The sequence below is a fragment of the Sceloporus occidentalis genome, unplaced genomic scaffold (assembly GCF_023333645.1).
Source record: "Sceloporus occidentalis isolate IW3139 unplaced genomic scaffold, rSceOcc1.0.p SCAF_114, whole genome shotgun sequence".
Taxonomy (NCBI): domain Eukaryota; kingdom Metazoa; phylum Chordata; class Lepidosauria; order Squamata; family Phrynosomatidae; genus Sceloporus; species Sceloporus occidentalis.
This window is the reverse complement of record NW_028317094.1, coordinates 2,466,226-2,492,687: the sequence shown is the minus strand read 5'-3', so window position 1 is coordinate 2,492,687 and position 26,462 is coordinate 2,466,226. Positions and strand designations below refer to the sequence as shown.

General features: G+C 42.6%; 1 protein-coding gene across 1 annotated transcript in view; it reads right to left on the bottom strand.

The window, feature by feature from the left end:
• Window positions 1–26,462, bottom strand: part of LOC149282475 (uncharacterized) — a 186,896-nt gene that overhangs the window by 52,365 nt on the left and 108,069 nt on the right. The gene's annotated exons all lie outside the window — the stretch shown is intronic.

Sequence of the window (26,462 nt, the reverse complement as noted above, 5' to 3'; positions counted from 1 at the left end):
ATTTCATTTTCATGTTAAGGAAAGGTTTTGTATGTCACCATGTGTATATGGATATGTTCTCACCTAATGTATATACAGTGTATATAAATGCATGCTTTGTTGACATAATGGAAAACAAGCCACCAGACGGTTTTTTTCCAAAAGAAAAAGGATATTTAATCGTGTTTTAAAATGTTAAGTTATATTGTTGATAAAATACAGCTGTGTTCTCAGAAATTGGTCTACCGTCCTTAATATACCTAAACATTTCCACAACAATAGCAACATTATTCAGCAATGGTTTCTAGAACAGCCTTCCTTTTGGTTTTCAAGGTAGGAAACATGATGTATTAATATAAATGTAATATAAACAAGCCATTTTTACACCATTGTTTTCCTATATTCCCAAAAAAGGATATTTGAAACATCAATATAGCAATTGTATAACACTTCAAAATAGATTTCCAAAATTTGGGTAAACCATGAAGCTAATCTATAACAGTCGGGTATTTATACCCCACAATAATATAAACACCACTAGCAGAACCTGATTGGGGAAAAAAAAGTTAAAAGAAAAAAGAATCTAAACAACCGTGATTCAACATTGCCGTCTGGTAAAGTTATTCACATGTTGTACATGACATGTTGTCAAACACATGTATATCAACATTTATAGATTGATACAAAGGTAAACCAAGAAGAAACGTTTGGATCAGATCAATGCTGTTGCCATAACTGAGGTGATGTTATGAAACATCAAATAATGTCAGTTTCTGGTGTTAACGACCCAAAATAATGTTAGTTACTGCAGATCTAACAGTTTGACCCTCTTTTTTGTGATTTGTAGAGTGTCCTCTGATGTTATTCGCTAAAGCGGGGAGGACAATTTTCGCAGGTGGCTCTACATCGGGATCAAGCACTTCTCCCCTCGTCTCGCAAATATTGTGCAGTATGGCACATGCTGTGACAACAGAGATGAAATTTTCCTCTTTCACAGTTAGTCTACCAGACAGACACCCCCACCTAGATTTCAATCGCGAAAAAGACCTCTCCACCACGCATCTTGCCTTGCAATGGGCGGTGTTATAAGCAAGTTTGTCAGGTGTTAATTCTCCACGATATGGTGTCATGAGCCATTTCCTGATTGGGTAGGCACCATCCCCTATAATCAGTGGTGGAATGGCTACATCGTGGACATGAAGGGTGGGATTTCCGGGCACAAAACAGCCTTCATCCATCACTTGACATATAGCGGAATTGGTAAATATGTGGCTGTCATGTGATCTCCCACAATTCCCTACTTCTATGTCAATGAACCTCCCACTGTGATCTGTAGTTGCTTGCAGAACAATTGAAAATCCCTGCTTGCGGTTGATGTATTCCTCTCTGCGTCCCAGCGGTGGGCAAACAGAAATATGAGTGCCATCAATAGCTCCTATGCAGTGTGGGAATCCGAGTCTCTGAAATCCATCCATAATCTGAAAAAAGGCAAAGGTATAATAAATTTGGGAGATCAAAAAAGTGGGTTAACATATTTCATAACAGATGATGCATTATTATTATTATTATTTGGTATATGAAACTGGGATCAAAGAGACAAAAGCTTAAAAAGGACGATAGAAATTATTATGGTTTATATATATACCTAGAACACACTGAAGGGGAATCCAGATGTTACTTGTTCACATATCAACTCTTACAAATATATCAAGATACATTTTTTCAGAATTGCAAACCACAACAGCACAGCTGGATAAGAGAGAGGCCAGCAGCAGAGATGCACCTCCGAAGTGCATGCTCCAAGCCCAGGACCACCCCCCCCAGCACAGCTGGATAAGAGAGAGGCCAGCAGCAGAGATGCACCTCCGAAGTGCATGCTCCAAGCCTAGGACCACCCCCCCAGCACAGCTGGATAAGAGAGAGGCCAGCAGCAGAGATGCACCTCCGAAGTGCATGCTCCAAGCCCAGGACCACCCCCCCAGCACAGCTGGATAAGAGAGAGGCCAGCAGCAGAGATGCACCTCCGAAGTGCATGCTCCAAGCCTAGGACCACCCCCCCAGCACAGCTGGATAAGAGAGAGGCCAGCAGCAGAGATGCACCTCCGAAGTGCATGCTCCAAGCCTAGGACCACCCCCCCAGCACAGCTGGATAAGAGAGAGGCCAGCAGCAGAGATGCACCTTTTAAATCCATGCCCCAAGCCCAGGACCCCCCCCCCCCAGCACAGCTGGATAACAGAGAAGCCAGCAGCAGAGATGCACCTTTTAAATACATGCCCCAAGCCCAGGACCATTAACCCACCCCCATAATTGCAAAGGTAATTGAAAGCCTTTCTTTTTTTCCCAAACAAGGAAAAGGCAGGATGCAAACATATCTTAATGGTATTACATAAGCAAAACCTATATATCTTTAGATATGCATTAATGCATTTGCACCCAGAAGTCTTAGGTTTAAAAGTAATATTGATACACACCGTGTGGTAGTTTCCAAGCTGGATAGTTTTCCTCAGCAGCAGCTTCTCCATGGCAAGGCACACCTCGATGGCGATTTCTGCAGCTGTGGATGCTCCAACCTCAAAACAGGAAGCCACCTTCCTATACATCAGAGGGCTTGAGAGCCACCAAATAGTCAGGGCCACTCTCTTCTCCACCGGGATGGGACTCCGGAATACAGACTCCCCACGCTCCAGCTCTGGTCTCAAGATGCTGGCCAGATCAAAAAGGGTTTCTTTAGACATGCGGAAGTTAGAAACCCACATGTCGTTATCCCATCTCTGGAGGACTTCGTCACTCCACCAGTTGGTCCGCTCCCGGGGTTGCTGCCACCAACGTGGGATGCGAGGCCAGGTCGCCATCCATGCCAGACAACTGGATATATCTAGATTGCCGCTGGCAGCCATAACTGCAATCTTACTCAGAGCAGCCCTCTGGCGCGAAATGAGGACAAGCGATTTAGCAATGCGACTCCTTCTTCTCCTTCTTCGCTCTTCTTCTTTCTCTACCATGCTCACAAGATCAAACAACGCTTTCTCCGACGCCATCTTTACACCCCACAAGGAAGTCACCGGACGACTTCCGGTTAAAAACAACCACCGAGTGGCGACGTCATTGGTACACCGCCCCCAAGATCTAATACGCATGCGCTATAGCAAACCGTTCTGAGAACGGTTTCAAGAAAGGAATCGCAGTGCGGTAAACTGCCATTCTGATCACGTTCTCATCACGTTTTGATTGCTAATGCGGTAATATCCGTTCCAGGAACGTTCTCATCACGTGATGATATGGAACGTTCTCAGAACACAGTGCGATAATCTCCACAGAATGACATCACTGCTATGGAAGGCTCTCTTGACCAATCAGAGAGCAAGATGAAGGTGTTTCCGGAAGCTTCCGTGAGAAGGAGATATAAGGCCTGAGAGACCAAGAGACAGTTGGGGGAACTGTGTCAGTTTGAGATCGAGAGAGAGAGTTAAAGAGTGGATCTTGGAAGTTAGTCTCAGAATTGGAAGCTTAGGTTTATTTATTTGTTTAATAGCTTGTGTGAATTGAATACTATATACTTACAAATATTGTACCTGCAAGACTCTTAATATCTTGTATGACTTATATTTTAGTTATATTTTGTTATTTATAATGAATATCTCCTTAGTGTATCTACTACTCGACGCTCCTTTTACATGTGTCTTGGCTCGGCTGATGATTGTCAGAAACAAGTCTAACAAAGTCTTCATCAACAAAGTCAAATTTCAGAACAGGAGTCTAAACTAAAAACTTTATTGAAAGAAAGAGATTGCATAAAAGGCACAGTTCATGGCGTTATAGTCAGATCTAACTAAAGATTTGACCATTTTATATCCCCAATTCCCATCTGCTCCCACCATTTTGCAACCTTAAATTAAACCAAAGTACCAATAAACCCAGTCAAGCAATCTGGCCAAATAACTTATACAGTGGTGCCCCGGGTTACGAAATTAATTCGTTCCGGGGCGCCGTTCGTAACCCGAAAAGCCTTCGTAAGCCGGATCGCCATAGGCGCTAATGGGGAAAAGCCGCGTTTCGTGCGAAAAAGCCGAAAAAAGCACCAAAATGTTTTTTCGTAACCCGAATAAACATTCGTAACCCGGAACAATTATTTCCTATGGGATTTTTTCGTATCCCGGAAATTTCGTAACCTGGGTATTTCGTATCCCGGGGTACCACTGTATTAAAATTAACTCAAACCAACCCTTTCACCTTCTCAGCTATCGCATGGGGGTGGGGGGCGAAGAGGGGAGATGTGGGTGAGGGAGGCTTGGGTGCTTGCTATGGGTCCCATTCCTTTCCCTCCACATTCTCCCCCCCCCCCTTATGTTCACTCCAGGAATTAACCCTTCCTCTAGCCAGCTCCACAAACTCAATGAATTAACCTTCCCATCATCCAGTTCCACAAACTTCATTCAACTCTTTTCCAAATATATAACACCACTACCATTTTCTATAAACCATATAATTACTTTCAGTTTGGATTCTTCCATATTTTTCCAACAACAAATATGGAAGAATCCAATTATACATCAACGTTTACGGAAGAATCCAAATTTTACATCCTGGTTTGACACCTGGTTCAACTGGTTCAAGTAATTGGTGTGAACCAGCTCTAGTCCTTGTTTTCCAACATTTTAAGGAGTTCCATTTAGCAACTGTGACTAATATCTATGAAAGGAAGAAAAGAGGGACACCGAAACTACTTTATCTCTCCAGTTTCTTTTCCTAGATGACCTTTGCTTAGCTCCATAGTAGATCCCAGGCGTCCCTTCTCTCTTAATGCTGATATGACTCTTCTCTGTCTTTGCCCTTCTTTATAGAAGAGACTCATCAGAGAATTGAAACTGAGGAGAAATCAAACAAATGCCAGCAGTGTGCAAAATGCTTTGCTTTTATTTTTTTTGGAGAGGCAGCCATCATACATTTTGTTGTACAGTTGTCCCTCCTTTTTGCGGACTTAGTATCCGCATCCTCACTCCTTGCGGAAGGGACAGGTGTCCATTAATAAAACAGTGTACTCCTGCATACGCCTCCCCTCCTGGTGCCATGGGTGTGCAGCCCATTATTTTCTATGGGACTCGAATATGTGAGAGCCATAATTTTTGTGAGGGGGCCGGAACGGATCCCCCGCAAATTGAGTAGGTGACCATGGACATTTTTTTGGGAGGGGGACCCAAACAAAACACTTTGTAACCAACTTTTCAATTGAGATTCTTAACATGGGATATAAATAATAAAAATTTAAAATACTACACGGAAGGTATAGAACCATAAAAATATTATCCTGGAAATAGCAGTGGGAAAGGTATGATAGTATGTCCTACTCCATGTATAGGTGAAGGGACTAATAGCCAGATGCCTTCTGCATTTGCAAAATAGTCTTCCTCAGTGGCCTTTCCATTCATTCATTATACATACACATACAAACACACACACATTATAGATATAGATCATGTATCATCCCACCACTGTCCTCGCTGTATTTTTTTTTAATTGTGTTTTTAACAGATGTTTTAATTGTAACTTGTTTAATCCTGTTTTAAGGGAGGGAATTTGGGATATAAATTTGTAAATGTGGATTTTAACGTGTTGTAAGCCGCTTTGATTGTCCTGTCACAGAAAAGCGGGATATAAATAAAAGTTTTATTTATTATTATTTATTAGATACAGATATACATAATTAGCTGTTAGATTTGTCCTATTGTTCTGTTCTCTTCCTTATCCATCCATCCATCTCTCTCTCTCTTTTATTTCCTCTCAAATATATATTATGATCATTTAATGTGGGTTCAAACGTAGTTTTTTTAATTAATTTTAACTGCTTAGAAAACAGTAGATAACTTAAAAGCAACGATAAAACAGGCAATTAGAAAATACTACAGAGAAGGGGCGAAGTAGGTAATTAAAACTACAAATATAAAAAAAAAATCATAAAAGAGAAAGAACTCCTGCTTAGAACAGAGGAACTCCTTGATCAGTCTTAGTCAAGCAAATCAAATATTTTAAAGCTTAGACCATGTAGTGGACTGGTAGCACCCCCAGGGCTCCCTGCAGAGTGCAATGCCCAGTTCCATTGCTACAAAAGATGGCCATAAAGGGGAATAGTTGGCAGCCTAGTTACAACAGTTGTAACTACAGTAGTGTCTTATAACTTTGCAACTTCCTAGCCTATATCCTGGAGAAGGCAACATCTGCAGACAGGGAACTAATCAGCTGCCACTCGGGTTTGAAGTCACTTGGAACATGCAAGAAGGAACAGCTTCTGTTTAAGGGGAAGGACAAAAGGGAAGTAAGGGAGTGCAAGAAAGTTAAAAGCAAAGGAGAAAGATGAGACAGAAGAGTGTGTCAAAGTCAAGGAAAGATAATCAAGGCAAGAGAGAAAGGGTGGCCTGTTACAGATGGGCATAAAAGTACGTCCTGGGGACATACTAGGGTTAGAAAGGGGCGTCACTTCCTGACGCCCCTAACCCTAGTACGGACCCAGTCCGTACAAAATGGCGGTTTCCGTTCCACACGGGGGGCACCATTACAACATCACGAACGCACCGCCTCCAAACGAGGCGGCGCAGACGTGATGTCATTGCGCTGTGCAAGGGCGCATAGAGCGCCCTTTCTGTGGCACGAGAAGGAGCTCCGAAACGGGGGCATACTTTCTGGGGCTGAGGGTCTCTCCGTTGGTCCTCCTCCACAGGCTTGTTTTGAAGGGAAAGGTATGTATGTTGGGGAGTGCCTAATCCGGATCCTGTGGGCCTTTAAGCCTAGTTCCCAGGTTGCCGGGTGGGGTGTGTGTGTTAGTCTCCCCAGAAGGGGCTTTGGGGTCCCTCCATCTCCCTCCTCTTGGCTTTGGCCTAGATTTGGGTCTTCTCTCCCCCCAGACAGAGCCCCATACCCCCAGAGAAAACTCCACCACCACCACCACCACCCCGAATAATGTTGTTTCCAATGCTATTGAAGTACCTGGGCCCCAAGGCCATGCCTCTCTCCAAAGATCCCCCCTGCCCTCCTTTCTCATAATAACCCCCCAAGTACCTGGGCCCCAAGGAATCCCCCAAGGAAGGGGCAGGGAAGGGAGAGGAGGAAGAGGAGGACTGGCAGAGCCCCTGCCTTTCTTTGGGGTGAGGAGATCAGGGTTTCCTTCCTTCTTACAACCCCCCCAACTCCCCCCTCCAGAAGACCCTGCAGCCAAATCTTCGAACAAACGAGGGCTCTCCCCACTTCCCTCCTTCAGAGCAGGCTGTGAGGGCGGCAGGTTCAGGGGCTGAGACTGTGCATGCACATTTGCCACCAAAGGCCCCTCCTGACCATGCGCGGGGACTGCAAGGACCATGCTGCTGCTGCTGCTTACTCCACTGTCGGCCTTTGGAAGAAAGGAAGGAGCCCTGGTGTCGCAGTGTTTAAATGCCTGTACTGCAAAACCATAAGGTTGTGAGTTCAATACCTGCAAAAGGGTTCAAGCTTGACTCAGGCTTGCATCCTTCTGAGGTCGCTAAAATGAATACCCAGATTTTTTTTGGGGGGGGGGGGGAATTAGCTTATAATTGGAAACTGCTTATACAATGTTAGTTCAGTATGAAGCGGTATATAAATGAAGCTGTTTGTTTTCTTTTGTTCCGGAATGGGACCCAAGCTGCGGAGCTGGACTCAGGAGGGAAAGGCTGGGAAGGCTCTGCTTTGTACATATAGCTCTGATGTCTGTCTGTCTGTCTGTGTGTCTATAAATATGTGTGTGTTTGCCTCTGTTCTTATGGCTGGGAATGGAGCTGAGGGCTGAGGAGAGAAGAAAGGGTCAATTTTGTGCAAATGCAGAACTTCTGTGCATCAATGAGTCCAGTGTGTTGAAACAACAAAGAACTTTATTAAGAACACATAGTCAGAAATTTGGTGTTTAAGCCAGTACTGCCCCCCCCCAATCCAATGAATACATTACAACCCCCAAACCTAAAACTCCACCCTCTTCCAAACCTAGCCCCCACCTCCAATTCCCACAGTCTACGCCCCACAGATAACAAGGCCCCCTTTGCCGTTCCCAGAAACTAGCCCTTTCTCTTAATACCTGCCCCCAACTTTCTGAAGCCAAAATCCCACACATTGCAAAAGCTAGCATTCCCATAACTATTCTAGACAGCTGCAACAAATCCCAGGCCCCCATCTAGCTAACCTATACCACAACCCATAATCCTTAGCCAAGTTTATAACCCAAAGCAATGATCTATACTAATAGCAATTAAAACGTAAACTTAACAAAATATAACTTTAAAACATAAACAGACATATGGACAGACAAACCTTACAAACAAAATCATAAGGGCCTTTTTGCTGCTGCATTGAAAATACATTTTCTTTTAAAAAAATTATTGAACAGTCATTAAAAAGACATACAAGACAAAACATTAGTACACACTCAAACATATTTACACAATATACAAAGTATATATATATATATATATATATATATATATATATGAAAAAAGCCAAGTTAGTTTCTGTATGTCTAAACTATGTATACTTCCTAGATGGTGTCTAAACTTCTTAAATTTTCATTTCTTCTAGTATCCTGTTATAATCTTTCAGAAAAGAAAAATAGAGCTAGATAAACAAAAACCCAATCTCCATTTTTACTTGGTTCTTGTTTCTACTCTTTAAGAGAAGAGGAGATTAATTCATCCTAATTTATATATGTTTTCATAGTTGATTTGAATTGAAAAATCAAGAAAAGAACCTTTTTTTCTGAAAATATATTTTCTGTATTCCTTCTTTACAAAAATAATATTAGTTCACTGCTGGGATTTGTTTGGCTTGTCTCCTGTGTGGACTCTCTGATGTGTCATTAGGACTGACTTCAAAGAAAAACTTTTCCCACAATGCTGGCATTTGAATGGCTTCTCTGCTGTGTGGACTCTCTCTTGACTCACAAGTTTTTCTGTAAAGAAGGACAATGACAGATAAGTGAAAATCAGAGTTAAGAGAGGAGGGTGTTACCCCCAGATTTAGCCCCCATTTACCCTTCCCTATTTGACAGTAAATTAATAAAGTTGGTGTGAGTGACCCGAGCATGATCCTGTTGCAGATACCCTAAATCCATGGAACGATTGTATCCTTACTCATAGCAGCTAGCAAAGAAGAGACTGGATGGGGACTGCCTTGAGGGAATCAGTGGAAGCAGATAGTCAAAGGACTGGTGAAAAAATGTTCCATTAAAAATGTGCAAAAATACTTTGATTGACAGGTGGCATCATATCCTGTGAGACTGCCATAAAGTACAGAGTCGGAGCCCAAGGCATGATGCAAACCAACTGCAGAGGTCACTTCATGCTGTTTGGTTCCAGGAGATGACTCACAGCCAATACAATATACAGCTCACATGCGAATCGGTGTGGATTGGATTGGTGTGTGAACAAGAGATGGTGAAGTTGATGGAAGTTGGAGAGGAGAGCTTGCAAATATTTGCATTATTAGGAGCAGCTAACTGTTGAAGTTGCCAGATACTGTGCAGATGTGATTATTTGTCACAGAAATTTTTTGAAACTGATGCAGAAACAACCATGAAATATCGTCCAGTTAGTCTGACATCAATACCAGGAAAGATTCTAGAGCAGATCATTAAACAGAGAGTCTGTGAACATCTAGAAAGCAATGCCATAACCACAAAAAGTCAACACAGGTTTCAGAGAAAGAAGTCATGCCAGACAAACCTGATCTCTTTTTTTGATAAAATTACCAGCTTGAAGATGAAGGGAATGCTGTGGATATAGTATATCTAGATTTCAGTAAGACCTTTGACAAGGTTTCCCATGACATTCTTGCAAAGAAGCTTGTAAAATGTGGACTAGACAAGGCAACTGTTACATGGATTTGTATTTGGTTGACCGGCCGAACCCAAAGGGTGCTCAACAATGGCTCCTTTTCATCCTGGAGAGAAGTGACTAGTGGGGTGTCCAGTGGGGTTCTGTCCAGGGCCTAGTGCTATTCAGCATCTTTATCAAGGACTTGGATGACAAAATTGGGAGCATACTTATCAAATTTGCAGATGACACCAAATTAGGAGGAGTAGCTAATACTTCAGAGGACAAGATGAAAATTCAAGATGACCTGAATAGACTAGAAAGCTGGGCCAAAGCTAATAAAATGAAATTCAACATGGAGAAATGTAAGGTATTGCACTTAGGGTGGAAAAATGAAATGCACAGATATAGGATGGGCGACACCTGGCTGAATGAAATTATGAGTGAAAGAGATCTAGGAATCCAAATAGACCACAAGTTGAAAATGAGTCAACAGTGCGACGCAGCAGCTAAAAAGGCCAATGCAATTTTAGGCTGCATCAATAAAAGTATAGTGTCTAGATCAAGGGAAGTAATAGTGACACTGTATTCTGCTTCGGTCAGGACCGACCTGGACTACTGTGTCCAGTTCTGGGCACCACAGTTTAAAAAGGATGTGGAGAAACTAGAGCATGTCCAAAGGACAGCGACTAAAATGGTGAAGGATCTGGAAGCCATGCCCTACGAGGAATGACTTAGGGAGCTGGGGATGTTTAGCCTAGAGAAGAGAAGGTTAAGTGGTGAAATGATAGCCCTGTTTAATTATTTGAAGGGATGTCATGTTGAGGAGGGAGCAAGCTTGTTTTCTGCTGCTCCAGAGACAGGGACCCAGAGCAATGGATGCAAGCTACAGGAAAAGAGATTCCAACTCACCATTAGGAAGAACTTCCTGAGAGTAAGGGCTGTTCGACAGTGGAACAAACTCCCCTGGAGTGTAGTGGAGTCTCCCTCCTTGGAGGTCTTCAAGCAGAGGCTGGATGACCATCTGCTGGGCATGCTTTGATTTGGATTTCCTGCATGGCAGGGGGTTAGACTCTTGTGGTCTCTTTTAACTCTATTATTCTATGATTGTATCTTGAAATAATTATGACATAGAGTCAGTCTACTGTTTTAAGTCTATATTTCTTAAAGTTATTTGGGACAATTTTTACTTGCAAGGTTTAGGATTTCATTTTATGAACTGATTTTACCCTTATTGCTAGGATGCAGTTTACTTATTGTGATTCTTTGTAATACTTGTTTTTACTTTGTTTTTGTTTTTTAAGCTGGCCATGTGCCATAATAAATCATTCATTTATTCATTTGTATTATTTTGTAACTCAAGATAAAGAACCTCCAAGGACTTGAATGAAATCTACTGTGTCGGTGACTGATTTTTAAGTGTGGAAAGTGGTCTGTGTATTGCCAAAACCTATATCTAGATCTTAATCTTAAAATTTTATTCGGTCAGTGACCAGCAATATATACAGAATGCAATTGCAGCAATACAAAACAGAATGTAATTGTATTATTTGTACATTGCTACTTATATAATAAAAACATTAAAAACAGAATTAAGGATAAAAATAGAATATCTAGATATTTGCTTCCATACTCTGCCATGTTATTGTTGAGCTGCATCTGGGAGTGTCACCCTCAGATTGTAGTGTACATTGGATTGTGAACGCAATCGAAATTCAGAGCCAACAAGGACCTGAGAGGCAGTGTGGTCTTTGTCTGAGGTATTTGCATCAAACACACACTGCATTCAATTCGTGTTCATGCCACGCTTTCCCCTCACAGGAAATATTCTAAAGAGCTATAAACCTTTCCGAACCCTCAGTTTCTGCCCCAAGCACCAATTTCAGTATAAATATCAGGCCCAACTTGCTGTGCTTCAGTGTCAGTCCAGTTACAGACAGACACTCTGTTTGCTTGGCTAAGCACCTCAATGCACTCACCAACCCCAATTGTCGCAGGAACTACTGACCTCTCTCCATTCCAACAATTGGAATAAAGCTCTGGATAGGTAATAAATACCTTTAACAAAGCCTTACATCTATTCACCACTCCCACCTTTGCTTCCTAGATCTTGTGTGTGCGCATGAACACTTATATATATATATATATATATAGTATGTGTGTCTGTGTATTTTGTTTTCCCCCTAAATAAATAATATAACTTTATTACAGCCATTTGGCCAGCACAATTACAAAATTCCAATTTAAAACACAACATAGGTTCATGTACAGGCAGATTGGAGAGTATAACCAAATGATAGTTTATAAAAAGTAAGGCTAAAAAGTAAGGCTAAAAAGTAAGGATAGGGCTGCACGATCAGGTAAACAGACAACGAGTAGGCTGCCATCACCTCACAAACAGCTCTATCATATTGTGTAATAGAGTACCACATTCAAGACATATTAGTTCAAAACCACAGTCATATCCCCTGTCCAACCAAGAGCTAAACTACAAAGTGCCATTAATCAGATGCAACTGATGGGGTAATTTCATTAGACTTTAGTCCCCAACTAGGTTAGTTTGATGGTATGGTAAAATACGGTCATACCTCCTCCTTTACCAATTTAACGTTAAATCAAGCCATCTATACAGATTTTGAGATTATAACATATTACATCTGTTTAACAAACTGTTAACGATTTGCAATAGCAGCTGCAAAGAATTGTGCAACTGCTTGCGTTATAACTTCCTTCTGATCTGCAAGTAGAAAATTGGTATAAAATTTCTCTTGTCTGCCTGGAAACTGCAACACAATTGGTGTTATATATAAAGCACGTATTTCCATATACAAAGAACAGCCAAAGAGAACATGATTAATATTTTCGATTTCCTCCGAGCCACAAGGACAGTATCTGTGTTCGTAAGGGATCTTTTTAAATCTGCCCTCCAGGACTGCTGATGGTAAGATGTTAAACCTTGCTGACATGAAAGCTCTTCTGAATTTCAGGACCTTCAAATTCTCAAAATATTTCGCATATTTGCCAGGTCTACTGGATTCCCTAACAGGATGTAAAGTTAGTTGGCTTATATGAGTCTGGAAATCAATATCCTCGATGCGTTGAGAAATAACAGATTTTGCTTTATCATAGCCTAGTACAGTTATTTCAGATAGTGAGAGTCCAAGAGATAAGAGTTTCAAGGTCAGTGTCTCCTTCCAGGGAGACAAAAAGGAGTCTGTTAGAATTAATGGCACTAAACCGATCGGAACAAAAAACATTTTGAGCCATATATTTAATTTGCATATCTATACACGTGCCTCAACAGATAGCATCCCTGTTTCTAGACGGAGAATGGGATTCGAAACACAATTTGGGGCACGTAAAATTGTTCTTAAAATTTTTGCTTGAACTGCCTCGAAGGTTGTAAAGCTACTGAAAGTACAAATCTCAGAACCGTATAATAGTTGTGCTAAGATATTAATAACAAAGACTTGGAGAGCTGCTGGAATGTATTGGCCTCCCTTATTATAATAGAAAGAACATAGAGCTTTAATACTTCTTTGTGTATCCCCTAAATAAAACACAAAAACCTATTTCAAATGCCTCTGACATACTGTTTGATTCAGGACCTGCTAGAGCTGGGCGGGATCCAGAGGTCACTGTTGCCCCAGTAAAACTATCTCGATCTATTGAGCTATGTACCAAATTCCCCTAAAAGCATAGCGCTTGCGGGTGTCCTCCCCAGACTCCAGCATTTTGGGTAACAAAGGGCCTCTGGAATCAACCATGGAGCTAAGCAAGCTCAAGATGGAAAAGAAACATTAGAGAAAAAGCAGGTTTTGTGTCCCCCTTTCTTCCCTTCATAGATTTTACTCATAACTGATCATAGAATCGTAGAGTTGGAAGAGACCACAAGGACCATTCAGTCCAACCCCCTGCCATGCAGGAACTCTCAGTCAAAGCATCCCCGAAAGATGGTGATCCAGTCTCTGTTTAAAGACCTCCAAGAAGGGAGAGTCCTCTACACTCCGAGGAAGGATTGTGTTCCACTATCAAACAGCCCTTACTGTCAGAAAGTTGATTTGATTCTATAATTTTAAAGTGGAAACAAAGCACTCTGACAGTGAATGAAGAAAGGGCCCTCAGTCTTCACAGGAAGGGCAATGGATTCAGATTTCTTACCCACAAAGGCCACATTTTCATAATTCTCCATCATCACAGAACTGTATGTAAGTTTCTGCTTCTTTGTCAACAGTTTCCATTCCTCCTCAGTGAAATATACTGCTACATCCGCAAAGGTCACCTGCAATAGAAAATAGCCTTATCCAGAGAGTAACTAAGCAAAAGGGGAGGAAAGCACATGGTGCATTGCAAATATTATTTCAACACTTCAGAAATCAGTCCAGGAAATAAACTTTAAATTCTGCAAGAAAGCAAAAAGCTACAGCCTTTGAGATCCAGTTTGTCTCGAATCCTTTCAATATAATATACAATATAATAAATAATATAATAAACAATATAATTTAGACCATTTCTGAGATATTATTGATTGATTGGGATACTGATTAGCCCAACATGTAAAGTACATTTAGTCACCAAGCAATTATAGTGAATTTAGCCATCTCTCTCCTAATTTCAAAAACAGTTCTGGGGAGTACTCTGGGCTTGAGGGCCACTGGGCCCATCCCCAATTTAGGTTCAGAGAAATTCTTCCATATCCCTCAGCATTTCACAGATGGGGAAAGCAAGACTTATGTGGACAAGCAACACCAGAAGGGGTTCAAGATGGCCAATGTTGTTAATGACAAAGATCGCACAAGCGAGGAAGGGCACAGTAGATTGCTTTTGCTTCCGACTCGTAGCAAGGGTAAGACCCTGCCCCTTTCTCTCCTCCCCTCTCCCTCTTTTGAGTTGATGGGCTGCACACGTCTTTTGAACTTGGAACACATTTTGCAGCAACTGAAGTGAACTGAAGAGAAGAGGGAAAGTGGGAGGAAGAGAGAGAAATGGGTCATTTTCAAAGCCCCTGAAAAAATGAGGTGACAGAGGATTAAGCAGGACTCCCTCTGCCAAACTGGGACAGTTGTTCTCCGCTTGCTTTCATGAGCTGGCCCAGCAGTGACCCAGATGAAACTAATAATCAGGATGGCAATTTACCAAAGAGTTGTTGCACCTCGGCAGCCTCTTCTTCTTGGAGCTCAACTCCCTCTGCTTGACCTCTATGTCAGCCATCAGGTAGGCAGGGGGTTCCTGGTGGGCCTGCGCTTTGGTCACTTCCAGCAAAAGATACCGCAAAGCAGTGTACAAGGGGGCCAAGATGAAGTTCCTGAGAAAAGAGACCAGGGTTAGGCTTGGTTTGGAAAGAAACCCTGCAGCACTCAAAGTCACAAAGATCGGCATCCTGCTGGTGACATATGCACGTGACATATGCCTCCTTTGGCCCAATTGACAGGTGGGCATCCCTTACTCCCTCTGCACCAAACAAAGCCCCTTGGACCTGGCATAGACTCACAGCAGCTCCCCTACACAACAGTTACTCCATACCTTGTTAGATTAGCTGGGGATCAGGGGATGGGAAATTGGAAAAGGCCCTGGTTATGTCCCCATAGCTAGATGTGAAATGAGGGCATCACCTGCTGAAACCTGCAGAGGTCCCCAGTGGCCCTCACAGGAAAATGTCTTCGTTTTGCTTCTGGCTATAGAAACACAGCTGGATGCATCTCCAATACCTTGCACCCAACACTCCCACCAGGCATGGAATGGTCATGCGGGATGGCTTCCACAACTCTATGGTAATACCTGGGTCATTGAATGGCCAGTTGCAGCCTGATTCCACCTGGAGCAACACTGGAGCATAGAGAGTTCTCCTGGGTCAGGCTGTCTGGCCTGATGGCCCCTCATTCTCCCAGTGGCCAAACCAGTTGCCGTCCATCCCCCAGGGAGGCCCCCAGTCAGGCAGGGCAGGAAAGGATCTCTCTCCTCTCTGGTTGCCCCCCTTCCATGGGATCCAGCCCTCCTCCCCAATTCCCATGGCAGCCTTCTGCATGCAGAGAAGTCACAATTTTGAGAGGGTCTTTGCCCACATAGAGATTGCCCATTTTCCACACTATTGCCTGGCCATGTTGGCTTGGGAATGTCCTGTTCTTGCCACATAGAATCATAGAATCGTAGAGTTGGAAGAGACCCCAAGGGCCATCCAGTCCAACCCCATTCTGCCATGCAGGAACTCTCAATCAAAGCATCCCCAACAGATGGCTATCCAGGCTCTGCTTGAAGACCAAGGAAGGAGATTTGACTACACTCCAAGGAAGGAGTCTGTTTCAATGTTGAACAGCCCTTACTGTCTGGAAGTTTCTCCTAATGTTGAGGTGGAATCTCTTTTCCTGGAGCTTGCATCCATTGTTCCGGTTTCTAGTCTCTGGAGCAGCAGAAAACAAGCTTGCTCCCTCCTTTATATGACATCCCTTCAAAAATTTAAACAGATCTATCATATCACCTCTTAACTTTCTCTTCTCCAGGCTAAACATCCCCACCTCCCTAAGTCATTCCTCATAAGGCATGGTTTCCAGACCCTTCACCATTTTAGTTGCCCTCTATGATTATATGATTTATATCCCAGGTGGAGAAATTCTGGCCCCTGGGCTGGATAAGACCTGTATTACTTTATGGAGCTGATCCACAACCTCCCCTCATTTCGCCCCCTTTTTCATTTAGACACTGGTGAAAATAATCATTTCATTTTTCCAAATGAGACAAATCTCTGAGTTTAACTGCTGTGTTAATAATAATAATAATAATAATAATAATAATAAATGTATGTATTTACCACCTTTCCAAAAAGATCTGAGCGGTTTAAAAATTGACAATTACAAAATGTGTGTGTTTGTGTGTGTCAGTCGTAGCAGTTGCATGAAGTATGCACCTCCTCCCTCTGCTTGCTAAAGCCACACAGAAATTGAGGCATGTACATTTGTGTGCATTGTTTCTGAACGGATCTATTGTCAATATAACAATTTCTTCACTTTTCCTTGTATATTTTTAAAACATATGCACACTGCTGAATATGTTGCACTTATACAACAAAAATCTATAAATGTATAAGTTTATGAGTGAAGATTGCATCCTGGATTATGCTCATTTTGGGAAGTGAAGACATAAGTAAATTTATTATATAAACCCAGTGAAACAAATACCTCACAAAACTCTAGTAAACACCACATAGACACACAGTCCGCATAAAACGGACTTGCTGGCGCACTGTGTCTCTGGGGTCTGGAAATTTCACTTCCACCTTTTGGGAAGACAATGCTGTTAGAGAGCGAATTTGGGGCTTTATGCCTGCAAAGCATGGGCTCAGTCTCTCAGCTGCAACCCTTCCACACAATCCTGGACTGAAACATTTAAGCAAAAGTCCTCTTTCAGCTCCAGGAATAAAGGCCTACCTTCAGTACAAAGACCCTGATTCCTGCAGCCCCAGAAAGGGCTCTTCTGTAGTCCTTTATGGCCGGAGCTTCCCTGGGTCAGAGGCCGTCTCCTCAGCCGTAGAGAAGGGTTGCTCTGAGTGCGAAAGAGGAGGAGGTCCAAGGGCTGAGGGAGGGAAGGCAATGGGAAAAGGTCAGTGCCAATGGCCATGGAGGGCAGAAGGTGACAATGCCTAGGAAACTCTTCTGAGTCCCAGCCATTCTAGGAATGAGTGGCAGGAGTGAGTCCAGGGGGCTGAGGGGGTCTCCTTTCCCAATGGGGGAGGCAAGGACCGGTGGGACCCTCCCCAGCTAGGGCCCAAAGGGAGGGTCTTTTTCCCACCTCTCTCCCAGCCCCCAAAGCCCAGCCTCCCCACTGGCCCTGAGTCCCCTGCCTCCTCTTCCTCAGACCCCCACAGACCCCTTCCTTCCTTCCTTCCTTCCTTCCTTCCTTCCTTCCTTCCTTCCTTTCTCCCGAAATGGACGGCCAGAGGCACAAAGGGACACACTTCCTTCCTTTTGGCCCAAGGAGCCTGGCCTCCTTCTGACTCTGGAGCCTCAGGAGAGAAAGAGAAGCCTCTGTTCAACTGAGGCCTCAGAGAAGGTTCTGCAACATTATTCCCCACAGTCACAAACAGCACAAAATGGCCTCTGGAACACAAAATGGCTGCCGAAACATAAAATGGCCACCTCTGCCTCAGCACTTGGCAGTTGGCAGTTTGAGACCTTCAGTGAACCCAAATGGAGGATGAAAAGGCCCCAAAGTCAGAAGGGACCCCAAACAGGATTTCTGATCCTAAAGAAATGTTTTCATGATGGCACCCGATGGCTGTGAGAACACAAAAAGTCCCCAAACAGGGTTTCGAAACCTTAACAACACCTAAACATTTTCCTGATGCTATTGAAAGGAGGAACCTGATCCCCTCCTTAATTACCATCAATAGTGAGAGATATTAATATTGATATTAAGAGGGCCCATCGTCCACAACCCAGCTCAGGTCTTGTCTGCTCAGGGAGGCCAGTCAAGCTGCAGGTGGCCCTCCGTCTGTCCGTCCTCCTTTCCTTCTGCATTCATCCTCTTTTCCCCAGCATCAGCCCCTTTCCCAAGAAGGCTGCATCCGCACTATAGAAATAAGGCACTTTGACACTGCTTTAACGCTCAGTGCTATTGAATCCTGGGATTTTACCTTTTGGACATTTAGCCTTCTCTGCCAGAGAGCTCTCATGCCACAATGAACTACAAATCCCAGGATTCCATAGGATGGAGCCAGGAGAGTTAAAGTGGTTTCAAATCGGATTATTTCTGTAGTGTAGATACAGCCTAAATCCGTTCTAATAGGGTGGAAGCACCCAATTCTTGTTTTTACCTTCCTAATAATGGGTTTCCTTTAAAAAATAAATCGTTTGTTTTAGTCTCTAATCCTTATTTTTGTTGTTCTTGTTTGTTTCTATGTTTGTTTGTTTCATTCTTGGTAATATGAGTTATTCTGGTCTCTCTCCTTCCTTCTTGCCTGAAAATCTATTAATAAGAAACCTCCCAAAGGAGACACTCTTGGCCTTTTTGGGGGGACTACCCTCCTTTGAGGAGCCAAAGCCCAATGTTTGTGAAGAAGAAGAAGAATAAGGCTTGTATTAAAACTATCCTCCCCATTTCTGATCCCTTTTAAAACCCATGTTCCCCAGAAGGAGCAGAGCTGAGTAATAAGAAAACACTCTCAGAAACTGAGGCTTCAGAGAAGGTTCCGGAACATTATTCCCCACAGTCACAAGCAGCACACAAAATGGCCACCAGAATACAAGGAGGCTGCCTCTGCCTGAGTAGTACATACTCTACGGAGATAATTATTATAAATAACAAAATATAACTGAAATATAAGTCCTACAAGATATTAAGGATCTTGCAGGTACAATATTTGTAAGTATATAATATTCAATTCATATAAAGTATTAAATAAAGCCAAACATCCAATTCTGAGACTAACTTCCAAGATCCGCTCTTTAACTCTCTCTCTCGATCTCCAACCGACACAATTCCCCCAACTGTCTCTTGGTCTCTCAGGCCTTATATCTCCTTCTCACGGAAGCTTCCAGAAGAACCTTCATCTTGCTCTCTGATTGGTCAAGAGAGCCTTCCGTAGCAGTGATGTCATTCTGCATTTGCATAAACCTCCCTTTTCTGCCTGAAGAAGACCTCCATTGACTGGAGCCCAGTCATTACACTTTCCCAAGGCAAGGCTTGCACCTATTTCCCAATGTTGTTCTTGGGGTCTGCCTTCCAGTTGTTTCCAGGTCTTATGGTGACCTTATGGGAGCCTCTGAAGGGGTTTTCTTGGCAGGTTCCTTCAGAGTGGGTTTCCCATGGCCATCCTCTGAGGCTGAGAGAGTGTGACTTATCATCATCATCATCATCATCATCATCATCATCATCATCATCTATTTCTATAGTGCTGTAAATGTACACAGTGCTGTACATACAAATGATCAAGTCAATAAAAATAAAACCTGACAATCTACAAAACATGTATAAAACAATAGGCAATAATATAAAATAGAATTGGTTAAAATAAGCATCAACATGAGGGACATTTTCGCCATGCTTCTTGGAAGCAAGTGGAGCACACCTCATCTTATGGTGTTAAATTGACCAAGGGGACCCACAAAACATGGCGGAAGTGCCCCTCACATCCCAAGATCATGAAAAGACCCCAGACATTTTTGACCGCTGTGGGTTACAGAGAAGTCCCTGATGCATGGAGCCGTGGGTCATGCTTTGCCCACCACATTGTAACCTGAAAGGGAAGCCCAGGGTGGGATGGGGAGAATCTGGTGCCACTTTTAAGGCATGTATTATTTAAGCATGAGCTGCTTTGGATTCTTTCAAATGTGTATTTTTATTTCTTGCAACGTAGTAGGGCCCAGGGCAGTTCACCAATGCTCCCAGAAAGGGATTTCGGAGAGGACTATTTGCGTTTCTTGGTGGGAAGAAGCAGTTGTATTCCAGGGGCACAAAAGGAAGGTCCCAGAAGGTCCAATGCTTCAGACAGTGACTCTTCCCCAACCGCAGAGGCCCTGCTCCTAGGTCTCTGGCCTCTCAGCCTGGACAGGCATGGCTTCTTTTCCAGGGAGCTCTCCATTCGGCCTCCCTCTCTCCTCTCCCAAAATGGAGGACAAAAGAAGGTTCTGGCTACTAGGGTTGCCATGACTCTCTTCCACAAAACTCCAGACGCAAGTCTACAAAAGCATATGCTACAACTTTTTTCACTCAGTTAGTAACAAAGGTGCTACAAGATCCCTTAGGATACTGATATTCCTGCATAACATGGCTTATGGTTGAATCTGCACAGCAGAATTCATGCAGTTTGACATTGCTTTAACTGCCATTTCTCAATGCTATGGGATTCTGGGATTTGTAGTCTCTTTTCACACTAGAGCTCCCTGAGAGAGGCGACATAGCTCACAAAACTACAGATCCCAGATCTCCATAGAATTGAGCCATGGCAGTTAAAGCAGTGTTGAAATGCATGATTTCTGTAATGCAAATTGAACCCATGTCTTTGAATCCTAGCCCCTTGGAAGAGACCTTAGCAAAGGTAAGTACCCTTGACTTCTATGGGGCAGAGAGGGAGGGAGGAATAAAAGCCCCAAACAGCCATGAGACAAAGAGGGATTCCTACTCTAGGGATCATATCCAGAGGTTGCCATGCTGGCTGGACCATACAGCAAACCACAATCACACCCACAATCCACAAAACAGGGATACCTTTAGTGGCCAACCAAAATGCACAAAATAGATAAAACAAGCTTTTAGCTCAACTGGCTTCTTCATTGGGAAAAAAGTATTAAACATCAAACAGGAGAAAGGTATCACTGTTTTGTGGATTTTGGATGTTATTGTTTGCAGTGTGGCCTAAATACCTTCTCCTGGATATGCTTTCTAGATTTCAGGATTCTGTACTTTTTAAAACTTTATTGGTAAAAGGGAAAAAAAAACCTATGGGACCAACAACAATAACACTGATACAATTAAAAGACTTGACAAATACAAATATTCACAAGCGACAAAACTTGTAAAACATACTAAATTACATTGAAACGCACCATACATCCAACCTCAGATTCCACAACAAACAAACTAAAAGACTTCCAAAGTGTATGTTCTTTGCTGTGTCTTTGTTTTCTCTTTATCCGTTTTATGCCCTTCAGTCTTCCTTTCTTTTTTGATATAGTCCAGCCCTTTATCCCAGTCTTCTATCAATCTATACATTTTAGTTTAGTTTTGGTTTTGTAAGATCCTTGTGAGTTTATCTGCTTCCAATGCATCAAATAGTCCTAACAGCCTTCCTCTACTTCAAGAACTTTCCTTTGTCTCCATTCTTTTGCTACGGTCATCCTTGCTGTTTTTGCTAGGGTCATCCTTGCTGTTGTGTCACACCTTTCCCCGTTAATCACTGGGCAGTGAATCCTATCCCTCCCATGGCTCCCCACATTTCTCCTAACCTGATCCCCATTCGGCCTCTCCCTGTCTCCCTGCTTCCCTTCCTCTGTTCCCTCTGGAACTGCCGCTCTGCTGCCCCTAAAGCAACAGCAATTCATGACCTTTTTCTCTCTTTAACCTCCTCGCTCTCACAGAAACCTGGCTCCCAGCCCATGATACTACAACCTCCTCTGCCCTTTCTTTTGGTGGTCTCTCCTTCACCCACTGCAGCCGTCCTGAGGGTCAAGGAAGAGGGGTTGGTACCTTGCTATCTAACTCCTGCCAGTTTCAAGTTCTATCTTCCCCACCAGCTATCATTCCTCTTCTTTTGAGTTTCATCCTATTAGACTCTTTTCTCCTCTACAGCTCCGTGTTGCCGTTATCTATCGCCCTCCTGGTTCTGCCACCCAGTTCCTCTCAGACTTCGAATCATGGCTGACATTCTTTCTTTCAGACTCAGTCCCCACTTTGATCCTAGGTGACTTTAATATCCACGTTGATGATTCCAATAACCCGACAACATCTCGCTTTAACTCTCTCCTGGCTTCTTTTGGCCTCCAACCACAGTCCAACTCTTCAACTCATTCTCTTGGTCACCGTCTTGACCTGGTTCTTGCTGCAAACTGCGCCATTTCTGACTACCTGGCACCTGACTTTCCACTTTCTGACCATCATTTAATCTCCTTTCCTCTAGATGGATTAGGGGGAAAAATAGACAACTTAGCTAAAGAGATATCAGGAGTGAAAGTGGAGGTGGAGGAAGTATTAGAAAGAACGGAAAGTCTGGGGGAAAAAACAGAAGAATTGGAAAAGGCTCAATTAAGGGAACAACAGAATAATCTTCTGCAGCAGGTCAGATATAGGGAAAGGGCAATTAAAATTAGGGAAATTAAAGAACAAGACAAACAAATATATGACAAAATTATACCTATGCTGGCAAAATATGTGGATATTGAGGAGGATTTGATGGAGGCACAGATTGATAAGATATTTAGACTTAGCTCAAAGATAGCAAAGGAAAGGAAATTGGACAGAGACATTACGGTATGTTTTACAAGCTCAAGGATGAGAGAGCAAATATTGTAAAGAAATTATGAGAAAAAATTGATTGTGGAAGATAGAATAGTGGAAATTTATAAGGATTTACCATTGCAAATAATTAGAAAGAGACAGGAATATAAATTCCTAACAATATTCTTTTGCAGTAAGAATGAGATACTGTACAGATGGGATAAGATAGAAGGAGTGATCTTTCATTACCATCAGAGGAGATATAGGATAAGTACAATAGAACAAGCAAAAGCCTTTTATGAGAGATTAAGCAGAGATAACAGAGAGCAAGAAGAAAGAAATAAAGAAAGGGACAAGAAGGAAGGAGAAAGTGTAAATAGACAAAGAGAAGAAAAGACCCAGAGAAAAGGGCAAGGAAGGAGAGATAATCTAGGGATTAAGGAGGAAAATACTGACAATTTGGGAAACAAAAGCTCAGAAGAGGGTTACTCAGGAGAGATAGGAAAGTCTACATAAAAGACATAAGAACCTCTCTAAAAGGAAAATGGGGCTTAAAATAGTTTCGTGGAATGTAAAAGGAATAAGCCAAGAGAGAAAGAGAAAGCATGTAATGCAGTATCTAGGGAAGAATAATTTTGATTTATTGTGTTTACAGGAAACAAAAATAAAAGATGGAGATATAAAGAAGAAAGATAAAGACGGCAGATTCTTGTGTGTGGAGATTTTGATAGATAATGTTAAATATGTACTGATTAATGTTTATGGGCCATTAGAGAAGAAGGAAACCTTTTATAGAAATTTGGCGGAGGTTAAGAGAGAAGTTGATAATGACAAATTAATCTTGACAGGAGATTTCAATGGAGTTCGAAATCCAATTTGGGACAGGAAATCCCAGAAAAAAGTAATTAAGAAAAGACAAGGAAAATTACCAAGAGGTTTTTTGTTTTAAAAGAGGAATTTAATTTGTTAGATGTTTGGTCACATTGTAATGGGAACAAAGGAGGGTATACCTTCTATTCAGATGCACATAAATCCTTCTCAAGGTTGGATATGTTTTTCGTGACGAAGCAACTGGTTACTAAAGAGAAAAAAATGGAAATTTGGCCAAGGACGATGTCGGATCATAATATGATAGAGCTGGGATTAAATATAAATTGGGACAAAAATATAGGATGGAGAATGAAAGAGGATATCCTAGATGACGAAGAATTTGTAAATAAGGTAAAGAGAGAGTTAAAGATGTTTTTTAAAGAAAACAGTGGAAAGGAGGTAAAAATGAAGGTTGTATGGGATACTAGTAAGGCATTTGTAAGGGGACTATTTATACAAAGAACAATGGAAATAAAAAAAGGAGAAAAGCAGAAAGAGGAAAAAATTAGGAATGAATTAAAAATTAGAGAACAAAAACTACAACAAACAAAAGGGGATAAAAAAATAACAAATGAAATAAAACTATTGAAAGAACAATTAGAGAAAAAAAATGACAGAGGAAATAGCTATAAATTTAAGAAGATCAAAGCAAAATCAATTTGAGAATGCTAATAAAATAAGCCAACGGATGGCTAATAGATTAAAGAATGAGAGAGAAAAGAAAATGATAACTAAAATTAAACAAAATAACACAATCATAACGGAACAAGGGAAAATTAAAAATACTTTCACTACATATTTTGAAAAATTATTTGAGGAAAAAGGTGAGCAGATATATATTCAGAAAATCAGTTAATAGAAATAATTGATAAATATAATGAAATAAAATTAAGATCAGAACTATAGTTTTTAGGTCTTCAGCTTCCAGGACTGGGTGCAGTTAGCATATCAACTGAAGGAGATAATAGGCACTCCTCGCCGTCACATGTATCTGAGCTGACATCTGGAGTGATGGATCCAGGAGCATCCCCCAAACTACTAACATAGTCCTTTAGGGAAAGTGTGACCCCTTATACAGGTGGATCACACGTGTCAAACCTCCATACCTGGATTAGGATCTCCAGCATTACGCAGCTCTGTCTTATCTGGATTCAGCTTCATTCTGTTTTTTTCTCACCCAGCCCATTAATTCTTCAAGACATTCATTCAGAGGGGAGATGCCTTTCTTAGTTGACGCTGAACTCCGGGACATGGAGAGATATATCTGGGATTCCTCAGCATACTGATAACATCCAATGCCATGTCTCCAGATGATCTCTCCCAGCAGCTTCATGTTTATGTGTCCTAAGGAACATCAGATTTAAGCTCCCTCTTAGAGGACCAACTATCCCCAAGATTCTCCATCTAGAATCTGCCCAAGAGATAGGACCAGAACCACTGCAATGCATTGCCTCCTCGTCCCCAATTCCTTCAGACGTTCAAGAAAGATGCCATGGTTGATGGTATCGAAGGACCCTGAGAGATCCAAAAGCACCAGCAGGGTTGCACTTCCCCTGTCCATACTCAAGCGGAGATAATCTACTAAGGCGACCATAACAGTCTCGACTCCGTATCCCATCCTGAAGCCAATTTGAAATGGGTCTAGATAATCTGTTTCATCCAAGACCACGTGGAGTTGAAGAGCAACAGCTTTCTCAATCACCTTGTTTAGAAATGGAAGATGGGAGACCGGTCTGTATTTGTTCATGTCCAAGGGATTTAGGGAGGGCTTTTTCAGAAGCGGCTGTACCACCGCTTCATTTATGGAAGATGGAAAATAGCCCTCCTTCAGAGATGCATCTATGATATATCTCAGGTAAGTCCTAAGTGCATCTCCTCCTTGGATGACTAGCCATGAAGGGCAAGGGTTGAGAGGGAAAGTTGTCTTCTTCACACTTCCAAGGAGCTTGTCCATGTCTTCAGTACTCACAGATTTAAATTGATCCAGGATGATCCCATTCACAGAGTCACTGGACACCTCACCTATAGCATCAGCAATAATGTCGGCATCCAAGTTGGCTCTTATCTGAGAGATTTTATTTGCAAAATGGTCATTTAAAGCATCACAGTGAGCTGTGGAAGGCTCTAATAATGGGTTCTGGGAGGAAGTGCCTGAGTTAGGTCCCAGATTCCCCCCTCCTCCCCCCAAGACCCCAGAGAAAACTCCTCCCCCCCCCCCAAATAATGTTGTTTCCAATGCTATTGAAGCCTATGCTGTGTGGTGCTCTTTATTTGGCACAAAAATCTTCTCCAAATGAGGCATCAGAAGGGAGGGACTCTCCTCTGCCCCACTTTCCAGGATGGAGGGGGCTCCTCAAAGCCCTTTTTATCTTTGGACCCCCCTCCATGGTCATGCCTGTCTCCAATGGTCCCCCCTGTCCTCTCTTCTCATGATAACCCCCAAGTACCAGGGCCCCAAGGAATCCCCCGAGGAGGGGGCAGGGAAGGAAAGAGGGAGAGGAGACATGGCAGGCCCCCTGCGTTTTGGTTGGGGGGAGAAGAGGGGATTCCTTCTTCTTATAATCCCCAAGCCCCCCTCCCCCCGAAGACATTCCAGCCATTCCTCTGAACAAACAACGGTTTCCCCCCATTTCCATCCTTCCTTCCCTCAGAACAGAGTGTGAGGGCAGCAATGGCTTTAGGGCTGAGACTGTGCATGCGCACATACATCCAAAGACCACTTCTGATCATGTGCAGGGATCACCAGGGCTTTACTGCTCCTGCTGTTTATTCCATTGGCGGCCTTTGAGGGAAGGTAAGGAGTGTGCCGGGGGCTCAGTGACCTCCCCTTCCTTCCTTATTTTGAGGACACTTCGAAGAGGCCACAATGGAGCCCAGGAAAGGCA